Raw genomic sequence first — 19,937 nt, forward strand, 5'->3', positions numbered from 1 at the left:
ATTCAAAAAAAGAAAATTACTTAACATGAGAGTTTGTTAGATCAACCTAAGTCGATTACTTTTTCGTAGGATCACATAGTCAAGGTCGTAAAGAAGGGTACTTACCATCACCACCACCACCACCACACTCAATGATCCTCTAGTGGATCAGAAGAGGGTTACACAGAAAGATAGAGAGAGAAAGAAGAGAATAGTCGTCGCGTGCTAAACCGGAAGAGATGAGGAAGAGAAAAGAGAAAGAACCTGGGGGGGGGGTGGAGGATGAGAATTAGGGGGGTATAGAAGTAGGATAGGACTAAACCATGCTAAAAAGCCGACTTATCCGTGAAACTTAACTTCCCGTTAGACGTTAAACGGTTAAACAAACTCACCATGAGAATGAGTGAGAAGGAAAGAAAGAAAGGGGGTGGGGTGAAAATAGAAAGATGAACGTAAAAAGACGTTTTTATCCGGATTGTGAATAAAGGGTCGAACGAACTATGCAAGATAAGAGAGAGTGAGTGAGAAAGAAATATTTTCTATATAGGGTGAGATGTGCACATAGGTAGGTATGTTTACACGGGAGCATTATGGAGGATAATGTTTGTTATAGGCATCTATTCGTTCTCTTTCTCTCTCTCACACACATACTCTTTACAGTCAGGAGAACCGAGGCTATCCGACGTTAAAAGGCCAGTCTGGTCGATCCGCTTACGCCGGATGAGGCTCAAATTGAGTGAGAGATAGTGAACTCTCTCGTGCAACTCGTTGCATACACATCACACATAGTAGTTGCAGCAGCCGGTGCTGGTACTGGTGCTAGTGGTGGTGGTGGTACCAACCCTATGACGACACAGGTATACGACGAGATGCTCGTTATTATCTAGGTGACAAAACCCCTGATAACGTTGAAGAACATTTCTTTACAGTAATAATCATAAACCAATGAAAATCATTTCGCACTTGGGTTCTAATAATATTTCAAGAGTAACAATAACAATTTTTGTATAATAGATACTCTGAAGGATTTATTAGTGGAGAAATTATTTAAAATAAATTATGTTAATATTAAATAATAATATAATTATGAAAGTGAATTGTAAGTGCAAATTTATAAAAATAAATAAGTTTATCACTTATTTCATATCAAGTTATTTAAAATTAATTAATTCAATGTAATCTTGATCTAGATATTGTTACAAATGAATTGTTAAATAGTTTTTTTTGTTTTTGTTATTTCAATATTATATTGAATTTATTTAGCATTTAAATGTAATCTTTTTAAATATCTTGTAACAAGGGATATATGATTTAAGACTCTTTTATAATTATGGACACGAATATGTGGGATAAAAAAATTTAACTAATAATTAAATGATTATATTTTAAATAATGTATGATCAATTTATTGAATTATGTATGAGATTCTTGTTTTTCTTTTTTTTTTTTTTTTTTTTTTATAATTGTAAAGCATGTTTTCTTCTTCCGTCGGTTAAATATTACGGACAATGTGTTTAATGTGATGATTCTATAGAATATACAAAACATTTCTAACATTCCTGTTTATTATACATCATGTCCGTTTAACATACAAATTTTAATAAATAAATAATTTTTTAATTATAATATTAATAAATTAAAAAATAATTCGAAGCGATCTAAAGTTAGCAAAAATGAATTATATTTGTCGAATATTTTTGAATAATTCTACTTTGTATGCAAGTCAAAAATTTTGAATAGATTTTTTTAAGAATTTCTCACCTGTGAAAACAAAAAATGAACCTGCACTATCCCTATTTTTTACTATTAGAAAAAGAAACCCTATCCTTATTTTTCCGAATATGAGAAGATTGGAAAAAACAGTTAGCATAGAATAGAATTTACTTATCGTTAGGTAACAAAACTCTTTCAAATTTATTTTTTTCTCTAAAAAATAAACAAAAAAACAACAAATGTCAATCATCCACCATTGTTAATTTTGAATAAAAATCTGAAGAATAATATAACACAATGCACATTCACTTTTATGTTATTTATCTTTCTGTAATATGAAAAAGGTTCTTTTCTATACTTCTTCAGAATATCTTGTTAAAATAACATTGTATCATATAAAAGATAAATTAATTCTTAACCCTTTTCCCTATAGACATGAATTCCCAAAAGGATGTGTACTTTTATCGAACATGCAACCATAAAATTGTACATTCCTTTAAGACCGATCCTCAAAGGGTTAAATTGATTCTTGACATCTTTACTAATATTAATAGTATTTTTTTTTTTTTTCAAAAGAAATGAACTAAACCATGCTTTTAGGGTAAAAAAAAAATAGTTGACGTGCCATAATTGCATATATTTTCGTCGTATGCAAAATAAGAAACATTCAACATGGTTTCTAGGGTACATAGTAGTTAAAGGGATAATAATAAATACTTTGCAACATTGGTTTTTTAAAATACAAAACATTTTATAAAAAACGACTATAGTTATCAAGATATATAGTAGTTAAAAAGTTAGTAGTAAACACTTTGCAACATTGTTATTTTAAAATACAAAAAATATTATGAAAAACGATTATAGTTATCAGAACATCTAGTAGCTAAAGGGTTAATAATAAACACTTTGCAACATTGTTGTTGTTTGTTTTTATAACAGATCTTGAAAACGAAAGAAAGAATCCATCGGATGGTTCCACGGCACCCTCCCAACCTCTGATCGTTCGTTTTAATACTCTCAAACAATTGCGGTGAGAATATTTCCGTGAAAATCGGCCAGGTTTGTGTCAACGTTTCAAGAGGAACGTCCTGAAGCTTTCGGTAAAGCCGATTAGTATTACCACTCGAATTGTTTCGACGAAACATGGAAACTACCAGAGAAACTTTCTTTTTCTCTATCTATCTATCTATCTATCTATCTATCTATCTATCTATCTATCTATCTATCTATCTATCTTTCTCTTTTTATATTATTCGTACATGAATTTATCTCATCGAAAACGGTGATTGATTAATTACGAAATATTTTCATTTTAAAAAGATCATCTTTTATTTTAAATAACGAATAATATATCAAATGAAAAAATAAACAAAGTAAAATGCCTCTTTTGTGTCTTTCTAACCTCTTTAAAAGTAAAAAAAAAAAAAAGAAAGAAAGAAAAAATCGATAACTGGAACGAGGAAAATTGTGATCGGGTATGTGAAAGAGAACATTTCGATGTAATTTCGCAAAAGTTCAACAACGTTTTGGATTGGTCGATGTTGTGAATTGTTACTATCTCTCTCTCTCTCTCTCTCTCTCTTTAGATATTTTCACGTATACATTGATATATACATGCAAAATAGTGGTAGTATGTGTATCATCGGCCCGGTTGGCTGGCAGGACCGTGTTAAGCCGATTAGCATTTCTGTTTCAACGACTTCGGCATAACGAGAAAATGAGGAGAAAAATTTCTCTAGTTCTCCTGGATGCTTTTTAAAAAAAAAGAACAAAAAAAAACGATGCTTCTTATTTGTTAACAAATTCCATTCTTTTTTTTTTTATCTTTTTACCTCGATCAAAATATAAATATGACAAATGTAAAATGTGTAAAAGCGTGCTAACTCATTTTTCTTTTCTTAGAATTTAGTCTTTTAAATATAGAGGCGTATTATTTCTATAACAAAAAGCTTTTTAGATAATGAAATGGAAAAAATAACACGGGGAATGATAGATGGGTTGTATTAAATCGCATCGTAAATGACACTTTGATCTTTTAACTATGAAAATAATCATCCCGATATTAACTTACACATTAAACTATGTAATACACATATTACTTTATCAACATTGTTTATCTGATATCTGTTCACACGAGCGTAAATGTAACTAGTTCTCACGTTAATAGCGTTAATTAACAAAATTATTCTATGTTAATCGTCACGAAAGAAATCTCACTACGTTGTAACTACGATTACTTGTATATATATATATATATATATCACCGTATGTACTACTCACATGCACACACATATGTATATGCTTTTAAGCTGCTAACATATTCGTCTGTTAACTCGTTGACGTCGGAACAAATTTTTGTGTCGTTTAAAACCACAATGTGTTAAAATAATAAGAAACGTTTTGTACGAAACACACACACACACACAGGAAACGTGTAAACATCGAAGAAGAGAGAATAAAAAGAAGAAATTAACGATTATAACGAAAAGAAGAAATAAAAAGTAACAGAGAAAGAGAGAGATAAAGTAGTAACAGTTATTCACTAAGCGTTAAAATGCAATTAAAAACGTTTAAGAATCGCTAATTAAATATTGGATTAAAATTATGAACAAAACAAAAAAATGTCATTTTTCCAAACAATTTTACAAGCAACACGTGTTGATAATAATAACAATTTTAAAGAGATTTATTATACATGTAAAATGTATTTTTTCGTTTCAGTATTTCTTTAAAAAAAGTCTCTTTTAAAAATCATATGTCTCATTCATATATGGAAAATGATGAATGAAAGATTCATAATCAATTCTAATAAAATTAATACGAAAAATAAAAAAGAAGAAATTGTTGTAAAAGACAGAAGAATGAATACAAAAATAAAATTAAAATTAAAAAAATAAAAAGAACATAGGACAAAGAAAGTAAACAAAAAAAAAAGAAAGAAGGAAAATGATAAGAAATTAACCCTTACAGTGCTATTGACGCATATATGCGTTTGGTCAAAATTACTAGGGTGGTCATTAGAAGTATTTACGTATTTGTTAATATTAATTTAAAATAATGTAATGTTTATATTAATTAATTAAATTATATTTAGAAACAAAAATATTAATTATTAAATATAATTTATTATTAGAATCAGGGTAATAATAAACAATTCCGTTTCTACAAAACATTTTAGGTAAAAGTATTTAGCACTCAAAGGTTTAAAAATCGTATAAAGAAAATTATATGGAAAAAGTAAAAAAGATTTGAAAATAGAAAATAGAAAATAGAAAGAAAGGAAGAGAAGTTAGAATGATAGCATGGTGGATAAATTTTTTTGCGCAAGTCTCGGTGGACGTGAACGAAAGAGGAAGGAAGGAAGGAAGAGAAGGCCGACGGGAACGGGACGAGGACGGGGACGAGACAGGACGGTGTAAAAAAATCCATATGAAGGTGAAAAGAGGAAAACCGGATGGGGTCGTTCGCTGGAAGCGCAAAAGGCTAGGCTGAGCCCTATGCGCACGGTTCTTCTCTCTCTTTCTCTCTCTCTTTAGTTTATATATATATATAAAAGAGAGCGAGAGAGAGAGAGTGAGAGAGAAATGGAGGGAAGGTACGAGACGAGTTTGCGCAGTTTATTCCTCCTCCTGGTCAGGCTCCGCCCTGATATTTCCCTCCTCCAGAATGCCGCTCTTGCCCTTCGACTTCCTCTCCTGGACCGTACTACTACATCTAACCATATATATACATATACATGCATGCAAGCAAGCGTATATACTCGTTTTCGTACTCTCCAATGCATTACGGGCCCTAAATGGTAGTCGTCGAGAATTGAGAAAAATAAAATGTCCTGTTTGGTATCCACTATGGTTGTTGGAAAGTAAAAGAGAGAGAGAAAGAGAGAGAGAGAGAGAGAGAAAAAAAAATTCACCACCAAAATATATTTAACCCTATAATTATTTCAATGTTTTCGAAATTATATTTCAATTGATTTTGGAAAATATTTGGAAGTATCGGAATGTCGCAGAACTTTTTGTTTTTTAATTCTATTTTATAAAAGTTTCTAGTATTTTATTTGTTATTTTACAAGTAACTATTTTTTCATTTTTGTTTTATTTATTTTATATCTATATTTTTCTCTCGCAATTATGAAGAAATTGTAAACGCACTAATTCGTGGTTTCTACTATTTTTATTTTATTTTATTTTATTTTTTTTATTATTATTTCCACTAGCTCGTAGTTTCTCGTGACGATAAATGAAGAATGATTCCGTTCGTATCATACCAGAAGAAAAATAATCTTTTTTACAAAAAAAAAGCAAAAAAAAAGATTCTTCATAATGTCGAGAACTATAAAATACAAAAAAGATAAGAATAGAAAAATAAGGTAAGTACTGATAGAAATAGAATGATGAAGAGAGAATTATTTCTATTTCTTTTTTCTTCTTTTCATGCCAGTTCTCTTCTACAAAAAAATACAAAAAAAATACCCTTCACCCACTCACTGTCTTCGCTCTCTCGGTCAGATAAACTCAAGCAAGCAGTTGGTAATAAAAGATACGAATTCACGTGAGGAAGATGCGCGCGTGCGCGTCTGCTTATAAAAAAGAAAAAAACCATGAAAAAAAAAAGATTAAAAAAAAAGGGAATACAAAAAATGTATTAAAAAAGAAAAATACAAAAAAAAACAGGAGAAAAGGAGGAGACCTGAGGAGAGGGGGAGGGAATATTAAGCGTTGTCGTGAATTTACGAGGGATACGTAAGAAGAAGTGAGAAACAACTATAGGGAGGAGGATCATCTTGAGGGCCCCCATATCTCTCTTTCTCTCTCTCTCTCTCTTTCACACACTCTCATGCACACATTTCTTTTTTATATTCCCGAATACTTATCGTGTGTCTGCATGTGTGTGTGTGTATAACATAGTGGACATAGAAGAAGTTAGAGGGGATAGAAATGCGAGTGAGGTGAAGTTGTTGGTGGTATGAGAGGAGGGTGGGAGGGAGGTAGAAAGTGAAAGAGAGGAAAGAGGACAGGGTGGGCCCAGGTAACCCCCTCGACGAATTTATAGAGGAGAAATTAGGAGGTTTATAGAAGCTGTGCGCGGTAGCTAACCGTAGATCATCATTAGAGGCCCAACTGGGCTGCTATGTGCGGATACATATGTGCTACGAAGGTGAATACATATTTACTGGTCTTGGCTGGGGCTCGCACACAGGACAGGTATATAAACCCAGGAGGATGCTTTTAGAAAATACGAAGAAGAAGAAGAAGAAGGAAATAAAAAATAAAGGGTACGAGAAGCTTCTTCTTCACTTCGTTTTTTCTTTTTTTTTCTTTTTGGTGAAAGTATAGTACGTATATAAGTATGGGAATGAGAGAGAAAGAAGATACGTTTTCACGATACATAGAAAGAGTAAGAACATAAACGAGGAATATCTTTCTTCGATGCGTTCCAACGTGACACCCAACGTTGGATAAACTTCACCTTCGGGCATATCAGCTGCTCGCATACGCTTATTAAACAGAATGGCCGTTTCTCCTTGTGTGTACGCTTTCTTGAGGCCCGTGCTCGCTTATCCGACGACCTCAGTGAAGAAAGAAAGAAAGAAAGAAAGAAAGAAAGAGACAAAAATGGAAGTAAAAATGAGCTTTCGATTGGGGTAAGCATCCAAAGAACTTCGGGGAAAAATTACGGTGACTGAGGTGAAGTCCACCACCACCATCACTGGGACTTTCTTCCTGAGAATAAGAATATTTGAATTCAGATTCTTTCTTATGGGTATATATATATATGTGTGTGTATATGTATGGGTAATGAAGTCGATGAGAGATTTCCTTACTTGACGTTCTATCTTAGCATTTTTTATTTATCTTTTTTTTTGTTATTTTGCATTTTGGTTTTCTCGTAATTCAATTACATCATTTTTGATATCAGTTTCTTTAACTTAAATTTATTACGAATAATATATTAATAAATTAAATTGAATTATGATAATATAAAGAAGAATGTAGTTAGTTTATAATGAATTTAGATCCGTCAAGATGTGAACAAAAATATTTTAGTAACTTTTCTAGAGTTACCTAATCAAGTACTTACTATGTATATACATACGAATGTATGTAAGGATTAAGTTTAACTGCGAGAGTGAAAGGATGGTTGATTCGAATCGAGAGGAATTACCTCTCGGATCATTCTTTATCGAACTCGAACTATTAGAAAGATATAGAAAAGAACGTTACGCAATGAATTGCCAATGTTCATCTTCTTTATACATACATTCAATATTAACATATTTAACTTCTCTGTCATTTCATTCTCATCAAAATTTTCTAACGATGATCGACGTTTCCTAGTATTTTCATACATGAATAGATTTGAAGAAAGAAAATTCATCACAATTATGTTGAAAACGTTAGTTCATTTAAAATTAAACAAACCAAAAATTATCTAGGAATATATTTTATCTATAGTATGAAAAATTCGACTAAATTTTCGATAATATTGGATGAAAAAAGAATGAGAAGAAGAATTTATCAAGAAAAAAAGGTCTTGGGGTGTTAAATGGTGATAGAACCACGCCCACAGAAGTAACCCACACAGGTAGATAATGACGAATCCCATCTAAAAGATTTCACCTAATACTAATCGAATGAATTAAATCGATCTTGGTCATTACGTGATATCTTATTGCTCAACCTGATACCCAAAGTTAACGAACGTTGATCACATTTTAACTAATTCTTTTCACACTGTTTCCATTTCTAGTTTCAGTCATTGGATTCCTTAAGTGCAAAACAATTCCCTAAGAAAAATTCTTCTTCTAATAAAATTTCATCAATCAAATCTCGATCCTGAAAACTAAATTTTATTTAACAAATTATCCAACGATCCAATTGTCAAAGTTTTAGATAAATCGTTTCACAGAGTTTTGATTATTGAACCCTCAAAGTGCAAAGTAAATTTTGTAGAAATTCGCAATGACAAATCCCATCCCTCTCCCAACCCAAAAAGAATTTAATTTATTAATTAAATTATCTTATAATTGAACATAAAACCTATTTAACACAAATTATCGAATGTTCTTTACCTTAAGTTATCTAATAACTTTGTCTCACAAAATTTCCATTGTAGATTTTGTCTATAACAGGTTGCAGTTTGGCTACTGATTCCTCGTGCAAAACGATTTCCTAAAGAGGTTCAGAGACAACGACCAATGACGAGTACGACTACGACTACGACGTTAACGTTAACGTGAACGTGAACGAAAACGAGGACAACGAAGATGAACGTAGGTGGGTAACACACAGAGATCTACCTGGACCGTCGGTACGAGTACGGGCTGCCGCAGAAACAGTTAAATCTCTCGTGGTGGTAGCAAACACCATCAGTGCTAAGCCACAAATCCAGGCTTAACGTGAGCCTATGAATTGAATTGGTTAAAGCTCGCGTTAAACTGGGCTCTCTCCTCAACGCAGTCAGCAAGAAGAGCCGAATATCTATCTCTCACTCTCTCTCTCTCTCTCTCTCTCTCTCTCTCTCTCTCTCTCTCTCTCATTCTCTTCTTGTCATTCTCATACTCGTCGTTATCTTGCTTCTTTTTTTGTTTTTTTTTTCTTTACACTTGCTACTCTTATGTTAGACCTCTCTTACCTTTCTTTATTCACCTATCCTCGTTTTACTATGTTCACCCTTTTTCTTATTTTTGTTTTCTTTCACTTTCATGCACAAGCACACCACCAACTCCGCCATACATATTTTTCTCTTTCCTGGAAGAGAAAATGTTCTTAATGACAATGGCACATAAGAAATTTCACGAAAGGTAACAGCAAAAAACCCGCCACTATGCTCACCCTTATTCTTATTTTATTTTTCTTTCACTTTCATGCACAAGTACACATGTTCTTCTTCCAACCCCGTCAAACACATTTTGCCCTTTTCTTTTTTCGTTTCCTGTCAGAGAGAGAATTTTCTTAATTGACAATGGCACATCAGAAATTTTACGAAAGGTAGAAACACATTGTCATTCCTTTCATCTCACTTCACTTAAGAAGTTTCTCTAGATCATTAGAATGTATTTTCTTACAAATAGGAAAGAAAATATTGTTAGATTGGCCAGGTATTATGTTCTATTCTGCAACTGTCAATATTATCCGTCGCGGTAAGGGTTACAACGTATCTTTCCTGGAAATCTATATTCTACAATATAGTCTATACATCTACAAGGACTACAACCTATACAAAGGTACGATCTTTTGATCTACCGAACCTTATTCGATGTATAAATGCATGTTTGGATTCATAGGAAAAACTTGCGAATAGCCAACTCACGTTTTAAAGGATTCAAAAGATTTTGCTTTGATCTTCTCGCGTGCTATATTTTTTGGAATATTCTATGGATGAATCGGCTACTTAATTTATTTTTTGAATAAACTACAGCACTAGAATCTAAATATTTGAACAAGTTTTCTAAGAAATATGAACAATTTTGTGGCATATGCAGTTCTACAAAGGAAGACAATGAAAAATATTTTTCATTGACAAAAAAACCCATTTCTAAAATTATTTAAAAAATAATTATAAGAGTGAAAAAAATAATTGTTTTTTCTTTGGAAAATAAATTTATGAACAAGAACCGAGGATTTATATAAATGTTTTTGTAATATGTGGTTCTAGAAAGATAGTGGATGACGATGAAAATATTTTTTACTGACCAAACCCATTTCTAAAATCATTTGAAAAATAATTACAAGGGTCCAAAATGTGTTCTAAAAATAATTGTATTTTTTTCTTTGGAAAATAGACGTATGAACGTAGTAACAAGAAGATAGAAAGAAAGAAAGAAAGAAAGAAAGAAAGAAAGAAAGAAAGAAAGGAAGTAAAGTAAGATTGAAGAAGGATAGAATGAAAAAAGAAAGAATAAAAAGTTTTCTCGGTAAGGGACTGAAAAGAATAACGACCATGTGTGTTTCCTAAGCAAACCACGGCAAACTCGTCGATCATTCGTCCTCGTCATCGTCGTAGTAGTAGTAGTCTTCGTTCTCTGTGCAAACAAGTTTTACAGGGGTTGTTACAAAACGAAATGCCAAATTGTAACAAACTGATCTATAACTAAATTACACGCTTTCCTGTCTGCTTAACCTTTGCTCTAACTGTAGCAATAGCAATAGCAATAGCTTCAGCAGCAGTAACAGTAACAGCAGCAGCAGCAGAAGCAGCTATATAAACACGTCAGCACCGGTATTGTTGTAGATATCCTCCTCCTCCTCCTCTTGTTCAAGTCGACCTCCGTAGGTAAGAACTTTTCAAACTATTGTGCCAGGGTCCCCGAGCTGTTGAAAAACCTGACCCATCATTTTTTTTTCTTTTTTCACATATATGTGTACTACTAATACGTATACAGGTATCTGTACTACAAACGTTCACGTAAATATACCCATAACCCATCGTTTTACTTGGACGTACGTACGTACGGTAAAATTCCGGAAGTATGCCGAGAGAGGTACTTTTATATCGAAAAATTCGCCCTTTTTTTTTCTATCGATGTGTGAGCACAGGTGGCTCATTTTACGACACACGTTACGAAATCTATGAATTCACATTCAATGAAAGTGAAACACACCCGCTGTGAAAATCTCTCACGCCGAAACGTTTAGCGGTTCAAATTTTCTTAAAGTAGAAAAATGAGAAAGAAAAAAAATCCTAAAGACAGATCTAGAAAAAAAAAAGAATTCGAATTGGTCAGGAATGACTTCTTTCATTCATTTCTTTTTCTTTTTTTTTGATCTCATAAACGATGACTTCCTCTTCAACGTATATAAAAGTAACGCAAAGATACTAAAATTCGGATATAGGAGTAAAAAAATAAGTAGGGATCATCATCGAGTTCAAATAAAAACCTAATCGTACTGTTATCTTGATCCCAACAACCCCCCAACCTCCCTTTCGTCGTAGGGTTCGTCGAATGGATCCTCCTTCGACTGCGTTACTCGTAGATGTCATTTGATCTATTTAAAGAGAAGAAATCGTTTGGTAACGTGGAAAATCCTCTTATTCGATTATCGCGAGCAGGGTAAGTAAGCAATCTCGTTGTTTCCGAACGAGTGGCTAATACAATCAACGGAAAGAGAAAGAGAGAGAGAGAGAAAGATAGATTAAACTATGATCCAATCATTATATGTGTCACTCAATTAGTTTGAAGAAAATTTCATAAGTACACGTAAACATGCACCAACACAACGATTTCTATCGAAAGTTTCCATAAACGTCAATTACATTTTCTAATCTCATATAAACAATTTAACTGAGTATGATCAGCTTTCTTAATTTCATAAAAAAAATTTTTAAACAAATGTAAAGTTTAAGTTTTAAAGTTTTGCTATGTGTTATAAAAATGGGGAAAGGATTTTATTAACCTATAAAAATATAGATTTCCTTTGTACCTAATCGCAAATCTGCAAAAATACTTCATCGATTGTTTTAAAATTGTTATACAACGTTGCATTCACATACAGCTAGGTTTTAATAACATTGATTTATTTATAAAATAATTAATTAATTTAAAAAACAACAAAAAGATGCAGGTAAGTTCAGCACCATCTGTTAGTCCATAGGTTTTAATGAGTGCTCGAAACATTTGAGCATAACCTAACTTTAATCTATACAACAACTTTATATTTTGGCTCACATGAACTACAATAAAGCGTGGCAGGACGCAGCTATTTTTTTTTCTTATAAAATTAAATAAGTGTAAGAATAAAAAAAATGTTAACAAAATGAAGCTCATAATTAATAATGCATAAATCAGCTAAGAATGCAATTGCAATAGGTGTACTAATAGAATTAATTTTCTTTTTCGTAAGAAATTATAAGAATCGTATATACTTATGATATAATTTTAAATTAAAATTTGTGAACTTGAAAAATAAAAAGAATTACAATATATATATATATACAATAATCATTTCATCTATTGATACTTTTCTTTCTTAGAACGCATTGAAAGTTGACATTTGGTTAACCCTTATTCAATCCTTTTAATCCTGAGTTTTCCAAATAAAGATGAAGTTAATGCATTGAAGCTGTCGAATAATTTAAGGATATTCTTCCGAAATTTTTCATAGGATTGTCATTTTTAACAATGATAGTGCCAAAACTTCTATAATTGTGGAAAACTCGACAACCAATCACCATAACAATAAAAAAGAAATTACACGCACCACAGGAAGGTTTCATTTTGACAACAATATACCCTATTTTGACTATTGTAATATATCCATTGTGAAAATTGAGATGTCATAAAGACCATAATCATTATCGTTATTTGGTATCCATTAAATGCATCATTAAAAATTTACTTTTAAATAGTAAAATATACAATTAATTCTCAAGGGAGATTTTCGACTAAATTTAAAAGAATCTTACAATGACAAATGTTAAGATATATATCTATTACTGAATAAACAATATTATTACTTAACAAAATATTATTCCTAGACTAAAAGGGGTTAGAGAAAACCTTTTTGAAGTTTTGACTTTTCAAACAGATCTTTGTTAGTGGGTTCGAATGATTTGGCAAAAGTATTGTTGTAGATTTCTATACTTTAAAATGTTTAAAAAATATGAAATGTGTTGTTGACTTTTTAATGTTCAATAAATATAATAAATAAAAGATGAAAAATGAAAAAAAAATCTCTTTGCTCCTTTATAGGATGATAGTGCTACAGTTATTTTCGTAATATTCAATAGATCGATCATATGCCCTACCATCATGTCGATCATACATAGATCCTTAATAAAGATACAAAGTAAAATGGAATCAAAGGAAAATAAAGAAAAGAAAAAAAGAAAAAAGGAAGGGAAAAAGCTGAGGGTAGGATTGACGTGCGTTGACGTGTTACTTCGATAAAAGATCGAAAAATCTTTTCATTCGAAATTCTTAAAAATGTTTCACCTATATCTACCTTTCGCAGAAAGAAAGGAAAAAAATATATATATAAATAGAAAGAAAGAAAGGAAGAAAGAAAGGGAAAGAGAAAGCAAAAGCAAGAGAAAGAAAGGGATCGAAATAAAAGAATTCCAAGGTCATCCTTTTCTATTTTTCATTACATTCTCTCAATTTCTTTTATTTTTCTCTCATATTCATATCTAAAGATGGTTGTGTTCCTGTTTCTTTAGAGATGCCGAGGCGTGTCTCTTACTACCTTTTAACCATTTGACATAGGCGACAAGTATTCTACGTTCTGCGGGCCTCCCTTTTTTTTCCTTTCGTAGGCACAGCAGATTCCATCTGACGCGTCAACTTGTCCAGAGCCACCGACAAGTTTCTCGAAAATGTTGACCGACCAACCAACCAACCGACCGACCGATACGAAACCCGTGGACATAATCGAATATTCCTAAAGTCCTAGGGCATCCTTTTCAGAACCCTTTCTTTTTTTCTTTTCTTTTCTCTCTTTCGTACTTCTTTATTATTATTTTTTTTTTCTACCCCATGGTGAATGAGAATGGGGAAATTTGGGAAAGAAATTATTCGGATAACCGAACAAATTCGATGCTTTCACGCTTCGTACGATGTTAAAAATAAAATAAAAATATTTTAAAAAAAGATGATGTTGTATAGTCGACCAATAAAAAAATGTTATGGTGCAAAAGAAAAAAAATATATATTTAAATATATATTTAAATATATTATAAATGTATTATTATATATTTTAAATTATTATAAATTAATATTTAATTAATATAATTTAATATTCAAATTATTATAAATTATAATAAATATATAAATCTATATAAATTTATATAAATTATATTATATTATAATATATAATATTAAAGAAAAATTATTAAATAATTTATCAAAGAAAAAGGTATTCGCAAATTTTTATTTTATTTTTTTTTTTTTAATATAAAATTGTTCTAATACGCATACAGAGTGCTACCAAGATTCGATCGCATTCTTCGCATCATGACAAACCTATGGTATTCTCGATTATCGAAAGATAAACGAAATAATCCGGAACGGGGGTAAGGGAAAAGGTTTTCGGCTACCTGGAGAATATAAACTCTCCAATTGGCTATTATTTCGGTTATCTTTTTAGGACCTTCTTTTAATGAAATATACAAACTTGCATATATATTTATATATAAATGGTTATGTTTTTTCTTTTCTAAATTTTTTCTACGTTTCATTTATTTTTATACTTTAAGATAAACATTTAATTAAAAGAAAATTCCCTTAGACAAAAACCGTTGAACTGTTTCTTCATTTTCGTTGGATATTTTATTTCTATTTTTTTTTTTTTTTCTATCAAAACAATCATCTGAACAAACATCCGAAGCATTGTTACAAAAATATTAGTTTTGAAAATAGCAACAAATCTGATGGCTACCGTAGATAAAAGAAGGAATAAAAAGGAATGAGAAATAGATAGATGGATAGATAAAAAGAAGAGAGAGAGAGAGAGAGAAAATTGAAGAGATGACATTGCGGTCTATTTTCACGGTTGGTGGCGACGCGGCCCATTGTAGTACCAACGCAAGGGGCGTTTATGGGGTTTTTGCGGGGTAACGGGGAGAGTTTCCTGCGCGCAAAGATTAGCACTCCCAATGGGATTAAACGGCCCTTTTCTCTACGGTATACATCGTATGTGGTGCCACGTGCTCGTATGTGTGTATACACGCCCAACGAAACTCAAAGAGAACAAAAGAGAGAGACAGCAGAAAAAAATGAAAGAGAAAGAGAGAGAGAGAAAAGATAAAGACAGAAGGATAGAAAAATGGAATGGGCTGGAAACGGTCTTCTAACGCGAACAAACCCGTGCGAGAACTTCATGGGGGTCTTCATTCGATGCCCCATGAGGATTTCTACTCATATATGTGTATGTTCATGCATACATTTATCTATTTCACTTCTATTCTTTCTATGTATTTAATCACTTGCAAACGACTCGTTTATTGCTACAAAAATATCTAATTCCCTATTGGTCCTAACCCGGGGTGCTAATAGAATACCCGAGATTTTATCCGACAAAGCTAATTCAAACTATCGATCTTGGGATTGGTCTTATCTAACGTTACAAACGCGTGCTTGCTTCCTTAATATATTGTACTAATCAAATTTATATCCGATTGTGCGTATGTTGGCATCGATGATGGATCTAATTAAGTTGTAAGAAAAAAATTAAACGTTGATTTATTTATTCGAATAAATGATGAAATCAAATCATTTATAATTATAATTTAAATTATAAAATTATTAAATTAATATTTTAATTATAAAATTATTAAATTATTAAATTATATATTTATAACTATATATAACTATAACTATATATAACTTTAATAATATGTAACTATATTTATAACTATACTATTTTATAACTATATATATATATATATATATATAAATAATTCAAACAAAAATAAATTATTATTATTATTTATCTTTGAAGAATGTAACAAAAATTGATATGACAGGACAGATAAAGGTGGATATCGCGACAAGTGCAACGAGGATTAATACCTTGATTTAAAAAATAGAATAAAATCCATACGTCCGGTTCTCACGAGGCAAGGACGGATCTGTACAATGAACCTAAGGGCTAAGGATTTATAGTCCTACTAGACAGCGAATGAATGAATGAAAACGTAGATCCACCCTCTTCTAACTTGCTTCACGACGACAACTTTCACCCCTCGGGAAGAAGAAAAAAAAAGGTTCAAATTAATTTATATTTCCTGTTTCTTTCTCGAATACGAATACACCCTTCGATCTTTGATTATTCGAGTCAAATGTCACGCTTAAACGTCTTCCCAATTCTTCGGTTTAAAAAAAAAGTCAAACGAAAAAGGGGGTCCAGTTAACCTTATCGAGATCACTTCAGATTGGCTCCGGAAAAACTCGACTGTGAGTTTAGATCCAAGATCATTCAGTTATTATCATCTTCTTCTGCCCAAACTAAACGTTTCATTCACGAACAGGATGACGTTCGGACGTTTCACGTTCCTTGAATATAAATACCCGAAACGATCTCCGTATGATGAGATTTTTATCTTTAACACCCACGTCTACTGCATAAAAGTATTTTAAAAGGCTTGTGTCTGTGCTTTAACCCGTCCCTGATTCTCTAAATCTTTGGATTAGTATTACTTTTATGGATTCTAAATTCAAAAAAGAACAAATACTTTTGTAAAGTCATTCAATTTTTCCATAATACAATTAATTCATAACACAGGTTGCATTTAATTTGGTATCTAACAAAACCTACGAGTAATACAATTAATAAGAAAATAATAAAATTAAAATAAAATTATAAATATTAAAAATTTTCACTACATTATTTTTTGTATAACAATTTTTTGTAAAATAATTTGTATATTTTAAATAAAAAATAAAAACAATTGTTGCAAGCATAGTTCTATTTAGGTTAGTATAAATATCATTATACATTATAATATATTATATATATTATTATATATATTTTTATAATATTAATAATAGTATTATAATATTATAATAATTAATAAAATAATATTTTAATATATATAATAACTAATAAATAACTAATACATATAACATATTAATTTTATTTTATTTTTTGTATTTTAGTATAGCAGCGGCTAATAGATTTAATAATTAAAAAATAAGGTAAATAATTATTTTTAAAAAGAAACAAAAATTTTACCATAATATTAAAAATGTGTAGGTGTATTGTGTGTAGATTTTAGTTGGCAGATGTGTGATTCCACAAGTAGAGTACCTAACATACGACAAGATCTCGATCACGATCGAGCGCCTCCATTGAAACCGCAACTCCCTTAAAATATCCCTTAGAGTGTTTCTCTCTTCTCTTTTTTGATACGCATCGACGATGTTCTTTCTATTCGTCGACTTGGACGTAGGCGAACCTCGTCGTTATGCTTTGATGAACGACCATGATCGAGAATGAAAATCGTAATACTTGTAAGTACAACTTTTACCTGATCACTCCTTCCATAAGGAAATACACGTTCGACTTGTTGTCATTTATCAAATGATCGACAATATTTCTGTCGGTTTATTACTGACAAATTTTTCTTCTATTATTATTATTATTATTATTATTATTATTATTATTATTATTATTATTATTATTATTATTATTATTATTATTATTATTATTATTATTATTGGTATATTAAACATTTTTATAAGACAAATTGTCATATTTTTAGGAATTACCAGACGTAGTCAATTTGAAGTCAATTGAGAAAGGTTTAATGTTAAATGTTTATAAAAATGTATACAACTTTAAATGATCTTATATATAAGTAGAGAGCATTAGAATATTAGAATAATTGTTAATTAATCAATGCAAGTGTTCATTGTTATCAAAAAGCTCGAATTATATGATCGGAGCACCGTCTTCCTCGAAATTCACTTTCAGACTGACACACGTTGGTCATCTATCAAAATACTTTTATGCAGTGTTGTTTAAATTCGAACATTTCACATTTGTACAACGGTAATAATGCACCTAATTAATAGAATTTAAGATTATAAAGTTCTAATTTCAACATTTTTTTTATTTTAATCTAATTATTAACTTAATTATTTTATCGTCCCCGCGCAGTGATGACTACGGTGATTAAATTTTGCTGTAATGTAAGTAGGGGGTGCATTAAAGTATTAAAATAATTGTTAAATAATTAAAAGAAACGTGTATTGTTGTTTAAAAGCTCTAATTTTATGATTCAGGTACCGTCCTTTTTGAAATTCATCTTCAGACTTGCAAGTTGTCATCTATCAATATTTTTTTATTAAATGTTGTTCAAAAAAATTCCGATACTTTCACATGTCCATTACAGGAATATTATTCGTAATAAATAGAAATTAATAAATTAATTTTCTTATAAAGATCAGACTGTATATTTTTAGCAAAAATGTTAAAATTAAAACGATATCTTCTTTCGCATTATTAAATTTTATTTATCAATTTGATGTTAATTTTCAAAGTGATCTCATTAAAAAAATGCAAATTTAATATTTCATGTATGTATATGTGTATTCATGATAAATATCAAATGTTATCAATGAAATAGGTATATGTATAGTACGATCATTAAAATGTTTATATGAATTTAAGTATTTTATGTACTTATATGTATATTTTACTGTTAAATCAGTTAAATCCGTTAATTCGCGAAATGATTAACCAAACCCTGAAATAACTATTATTATTGATCTGTTTAAATATGAAAAAGTACAGAATTACATATCTCAAGTATGTAATACATATAAATTTATAAATAGCAAGAGTAGTTAAGGTATAAAATTGAAATTTGATAGGTAAATTGCATCCTATTGAAAAGTATTATTAATAGAACATTTATTTTAACAAATTATAGGAAAAGATAAGAACGAATAATTACAAGTATTGTAAAATAAAAAGAAAAACAAATTTTAATAACACATCAAATCTCAATTTTATACTTTAAACTAATTAATTATTTTTATTTTTATTTTAATTATACTTTCAACTAATTTAGTAATTTAAGTTCTTGTGAATATCATATTTTTTGAAACAACTTGTTTTAATGTATAAATATAAAATTGTTTTTATATATTTATATTTTTCAAAAACCCTTAATAATTTTCCTATAAAAATTCTAGAATTTTCACGATTCAACTGAAATATACGTTTTAACGATCAACATTGTATATATACAGGTACATGTAATATACGCAAGATGCACAGCAATGGTTGTTGGGTTGTAGGGTTCGTTGCCGGTCAGATTTACGGTGGAATAATTGAGCGGGCGTCTTACGCGCATCTTACGACGGCAAAACTTGGAATAAAACCGGTTCCGAGTCCAAGCAGTTCACGTCGTTTTCACCGTCGTCGCCATTCTTGATGTCGTCGTTGACGAATTCGTACAAGTACGACAACAAAATTTTTTGATTAATAATAACATTTACTTTACAACGATTATTTGATTAATTTTTCCAAATAATTCGTAAGATTAATATATATATTTTAATTTGCTTTAATAAATAATATTATTTCTATAATATTTTCTATCTAAATAAACAATGTATATAGGTATATTATTTTTCTATGCTAATTTATATACATTTTGTTTTAATATATTTTATTTTATTTATTATATTTATATATTATATTATTTTTAATTATTATATTTATATATTATATTTAATTTGAAATATGTCAAAGGTAAAATGTGTAATAAAAGATATTCGAAAAAAAAGGAACAGTAGA

General features: G+C 30.3%; 1 protein-coding gene across 4 annotated transcripts in view; it reads right to left on the bottom strand.

Annotated features, from left to right (window-relative positions):
• The window catches only part of LOC107066272 (orthodenticle 1), a 52,716-nt gene that overhangs the window by 19,291 nt on the left and 13,488 nt on the right, over positions 1–19,937 (bottom strand). Inside the window, exons 1-2 of one of the 4 annotated variants that reach the window (XM_089174682.1) lie at positions 9,528–9,573; positions 9,328–9,443 (exon numbers count right to left, since the gene is read on the bottom strand). The exons of the other annotated variants lie outside the window; for them this stretch is intronic. The gene's annotated coding sequence lies outside the window, so the exon portion shown is untranslated. Of the gene's footprint in view, positions 1–9,327; positions 9,444–9,527; positions 9,574–19,937 lie in introns of those variants that run through there. 4 annotated transcript variants of the gene reach the window in all.

This window comes from Polistes dominula, unplaced genomic scaffold, assembly GCF_049000335.1.
Source record: "Polistes dominula isolate Pdom_NZ unplaced genomic scaffold, Pdom_raw_medaka contig_16, whole genome shotgun sequence".
Taxonomy (NCBI): Eukaryota; Metazoa; Arthropoda; class Insecta; order Hymenoptera; family Vespidae; genus Polistes; species Polistes dominula.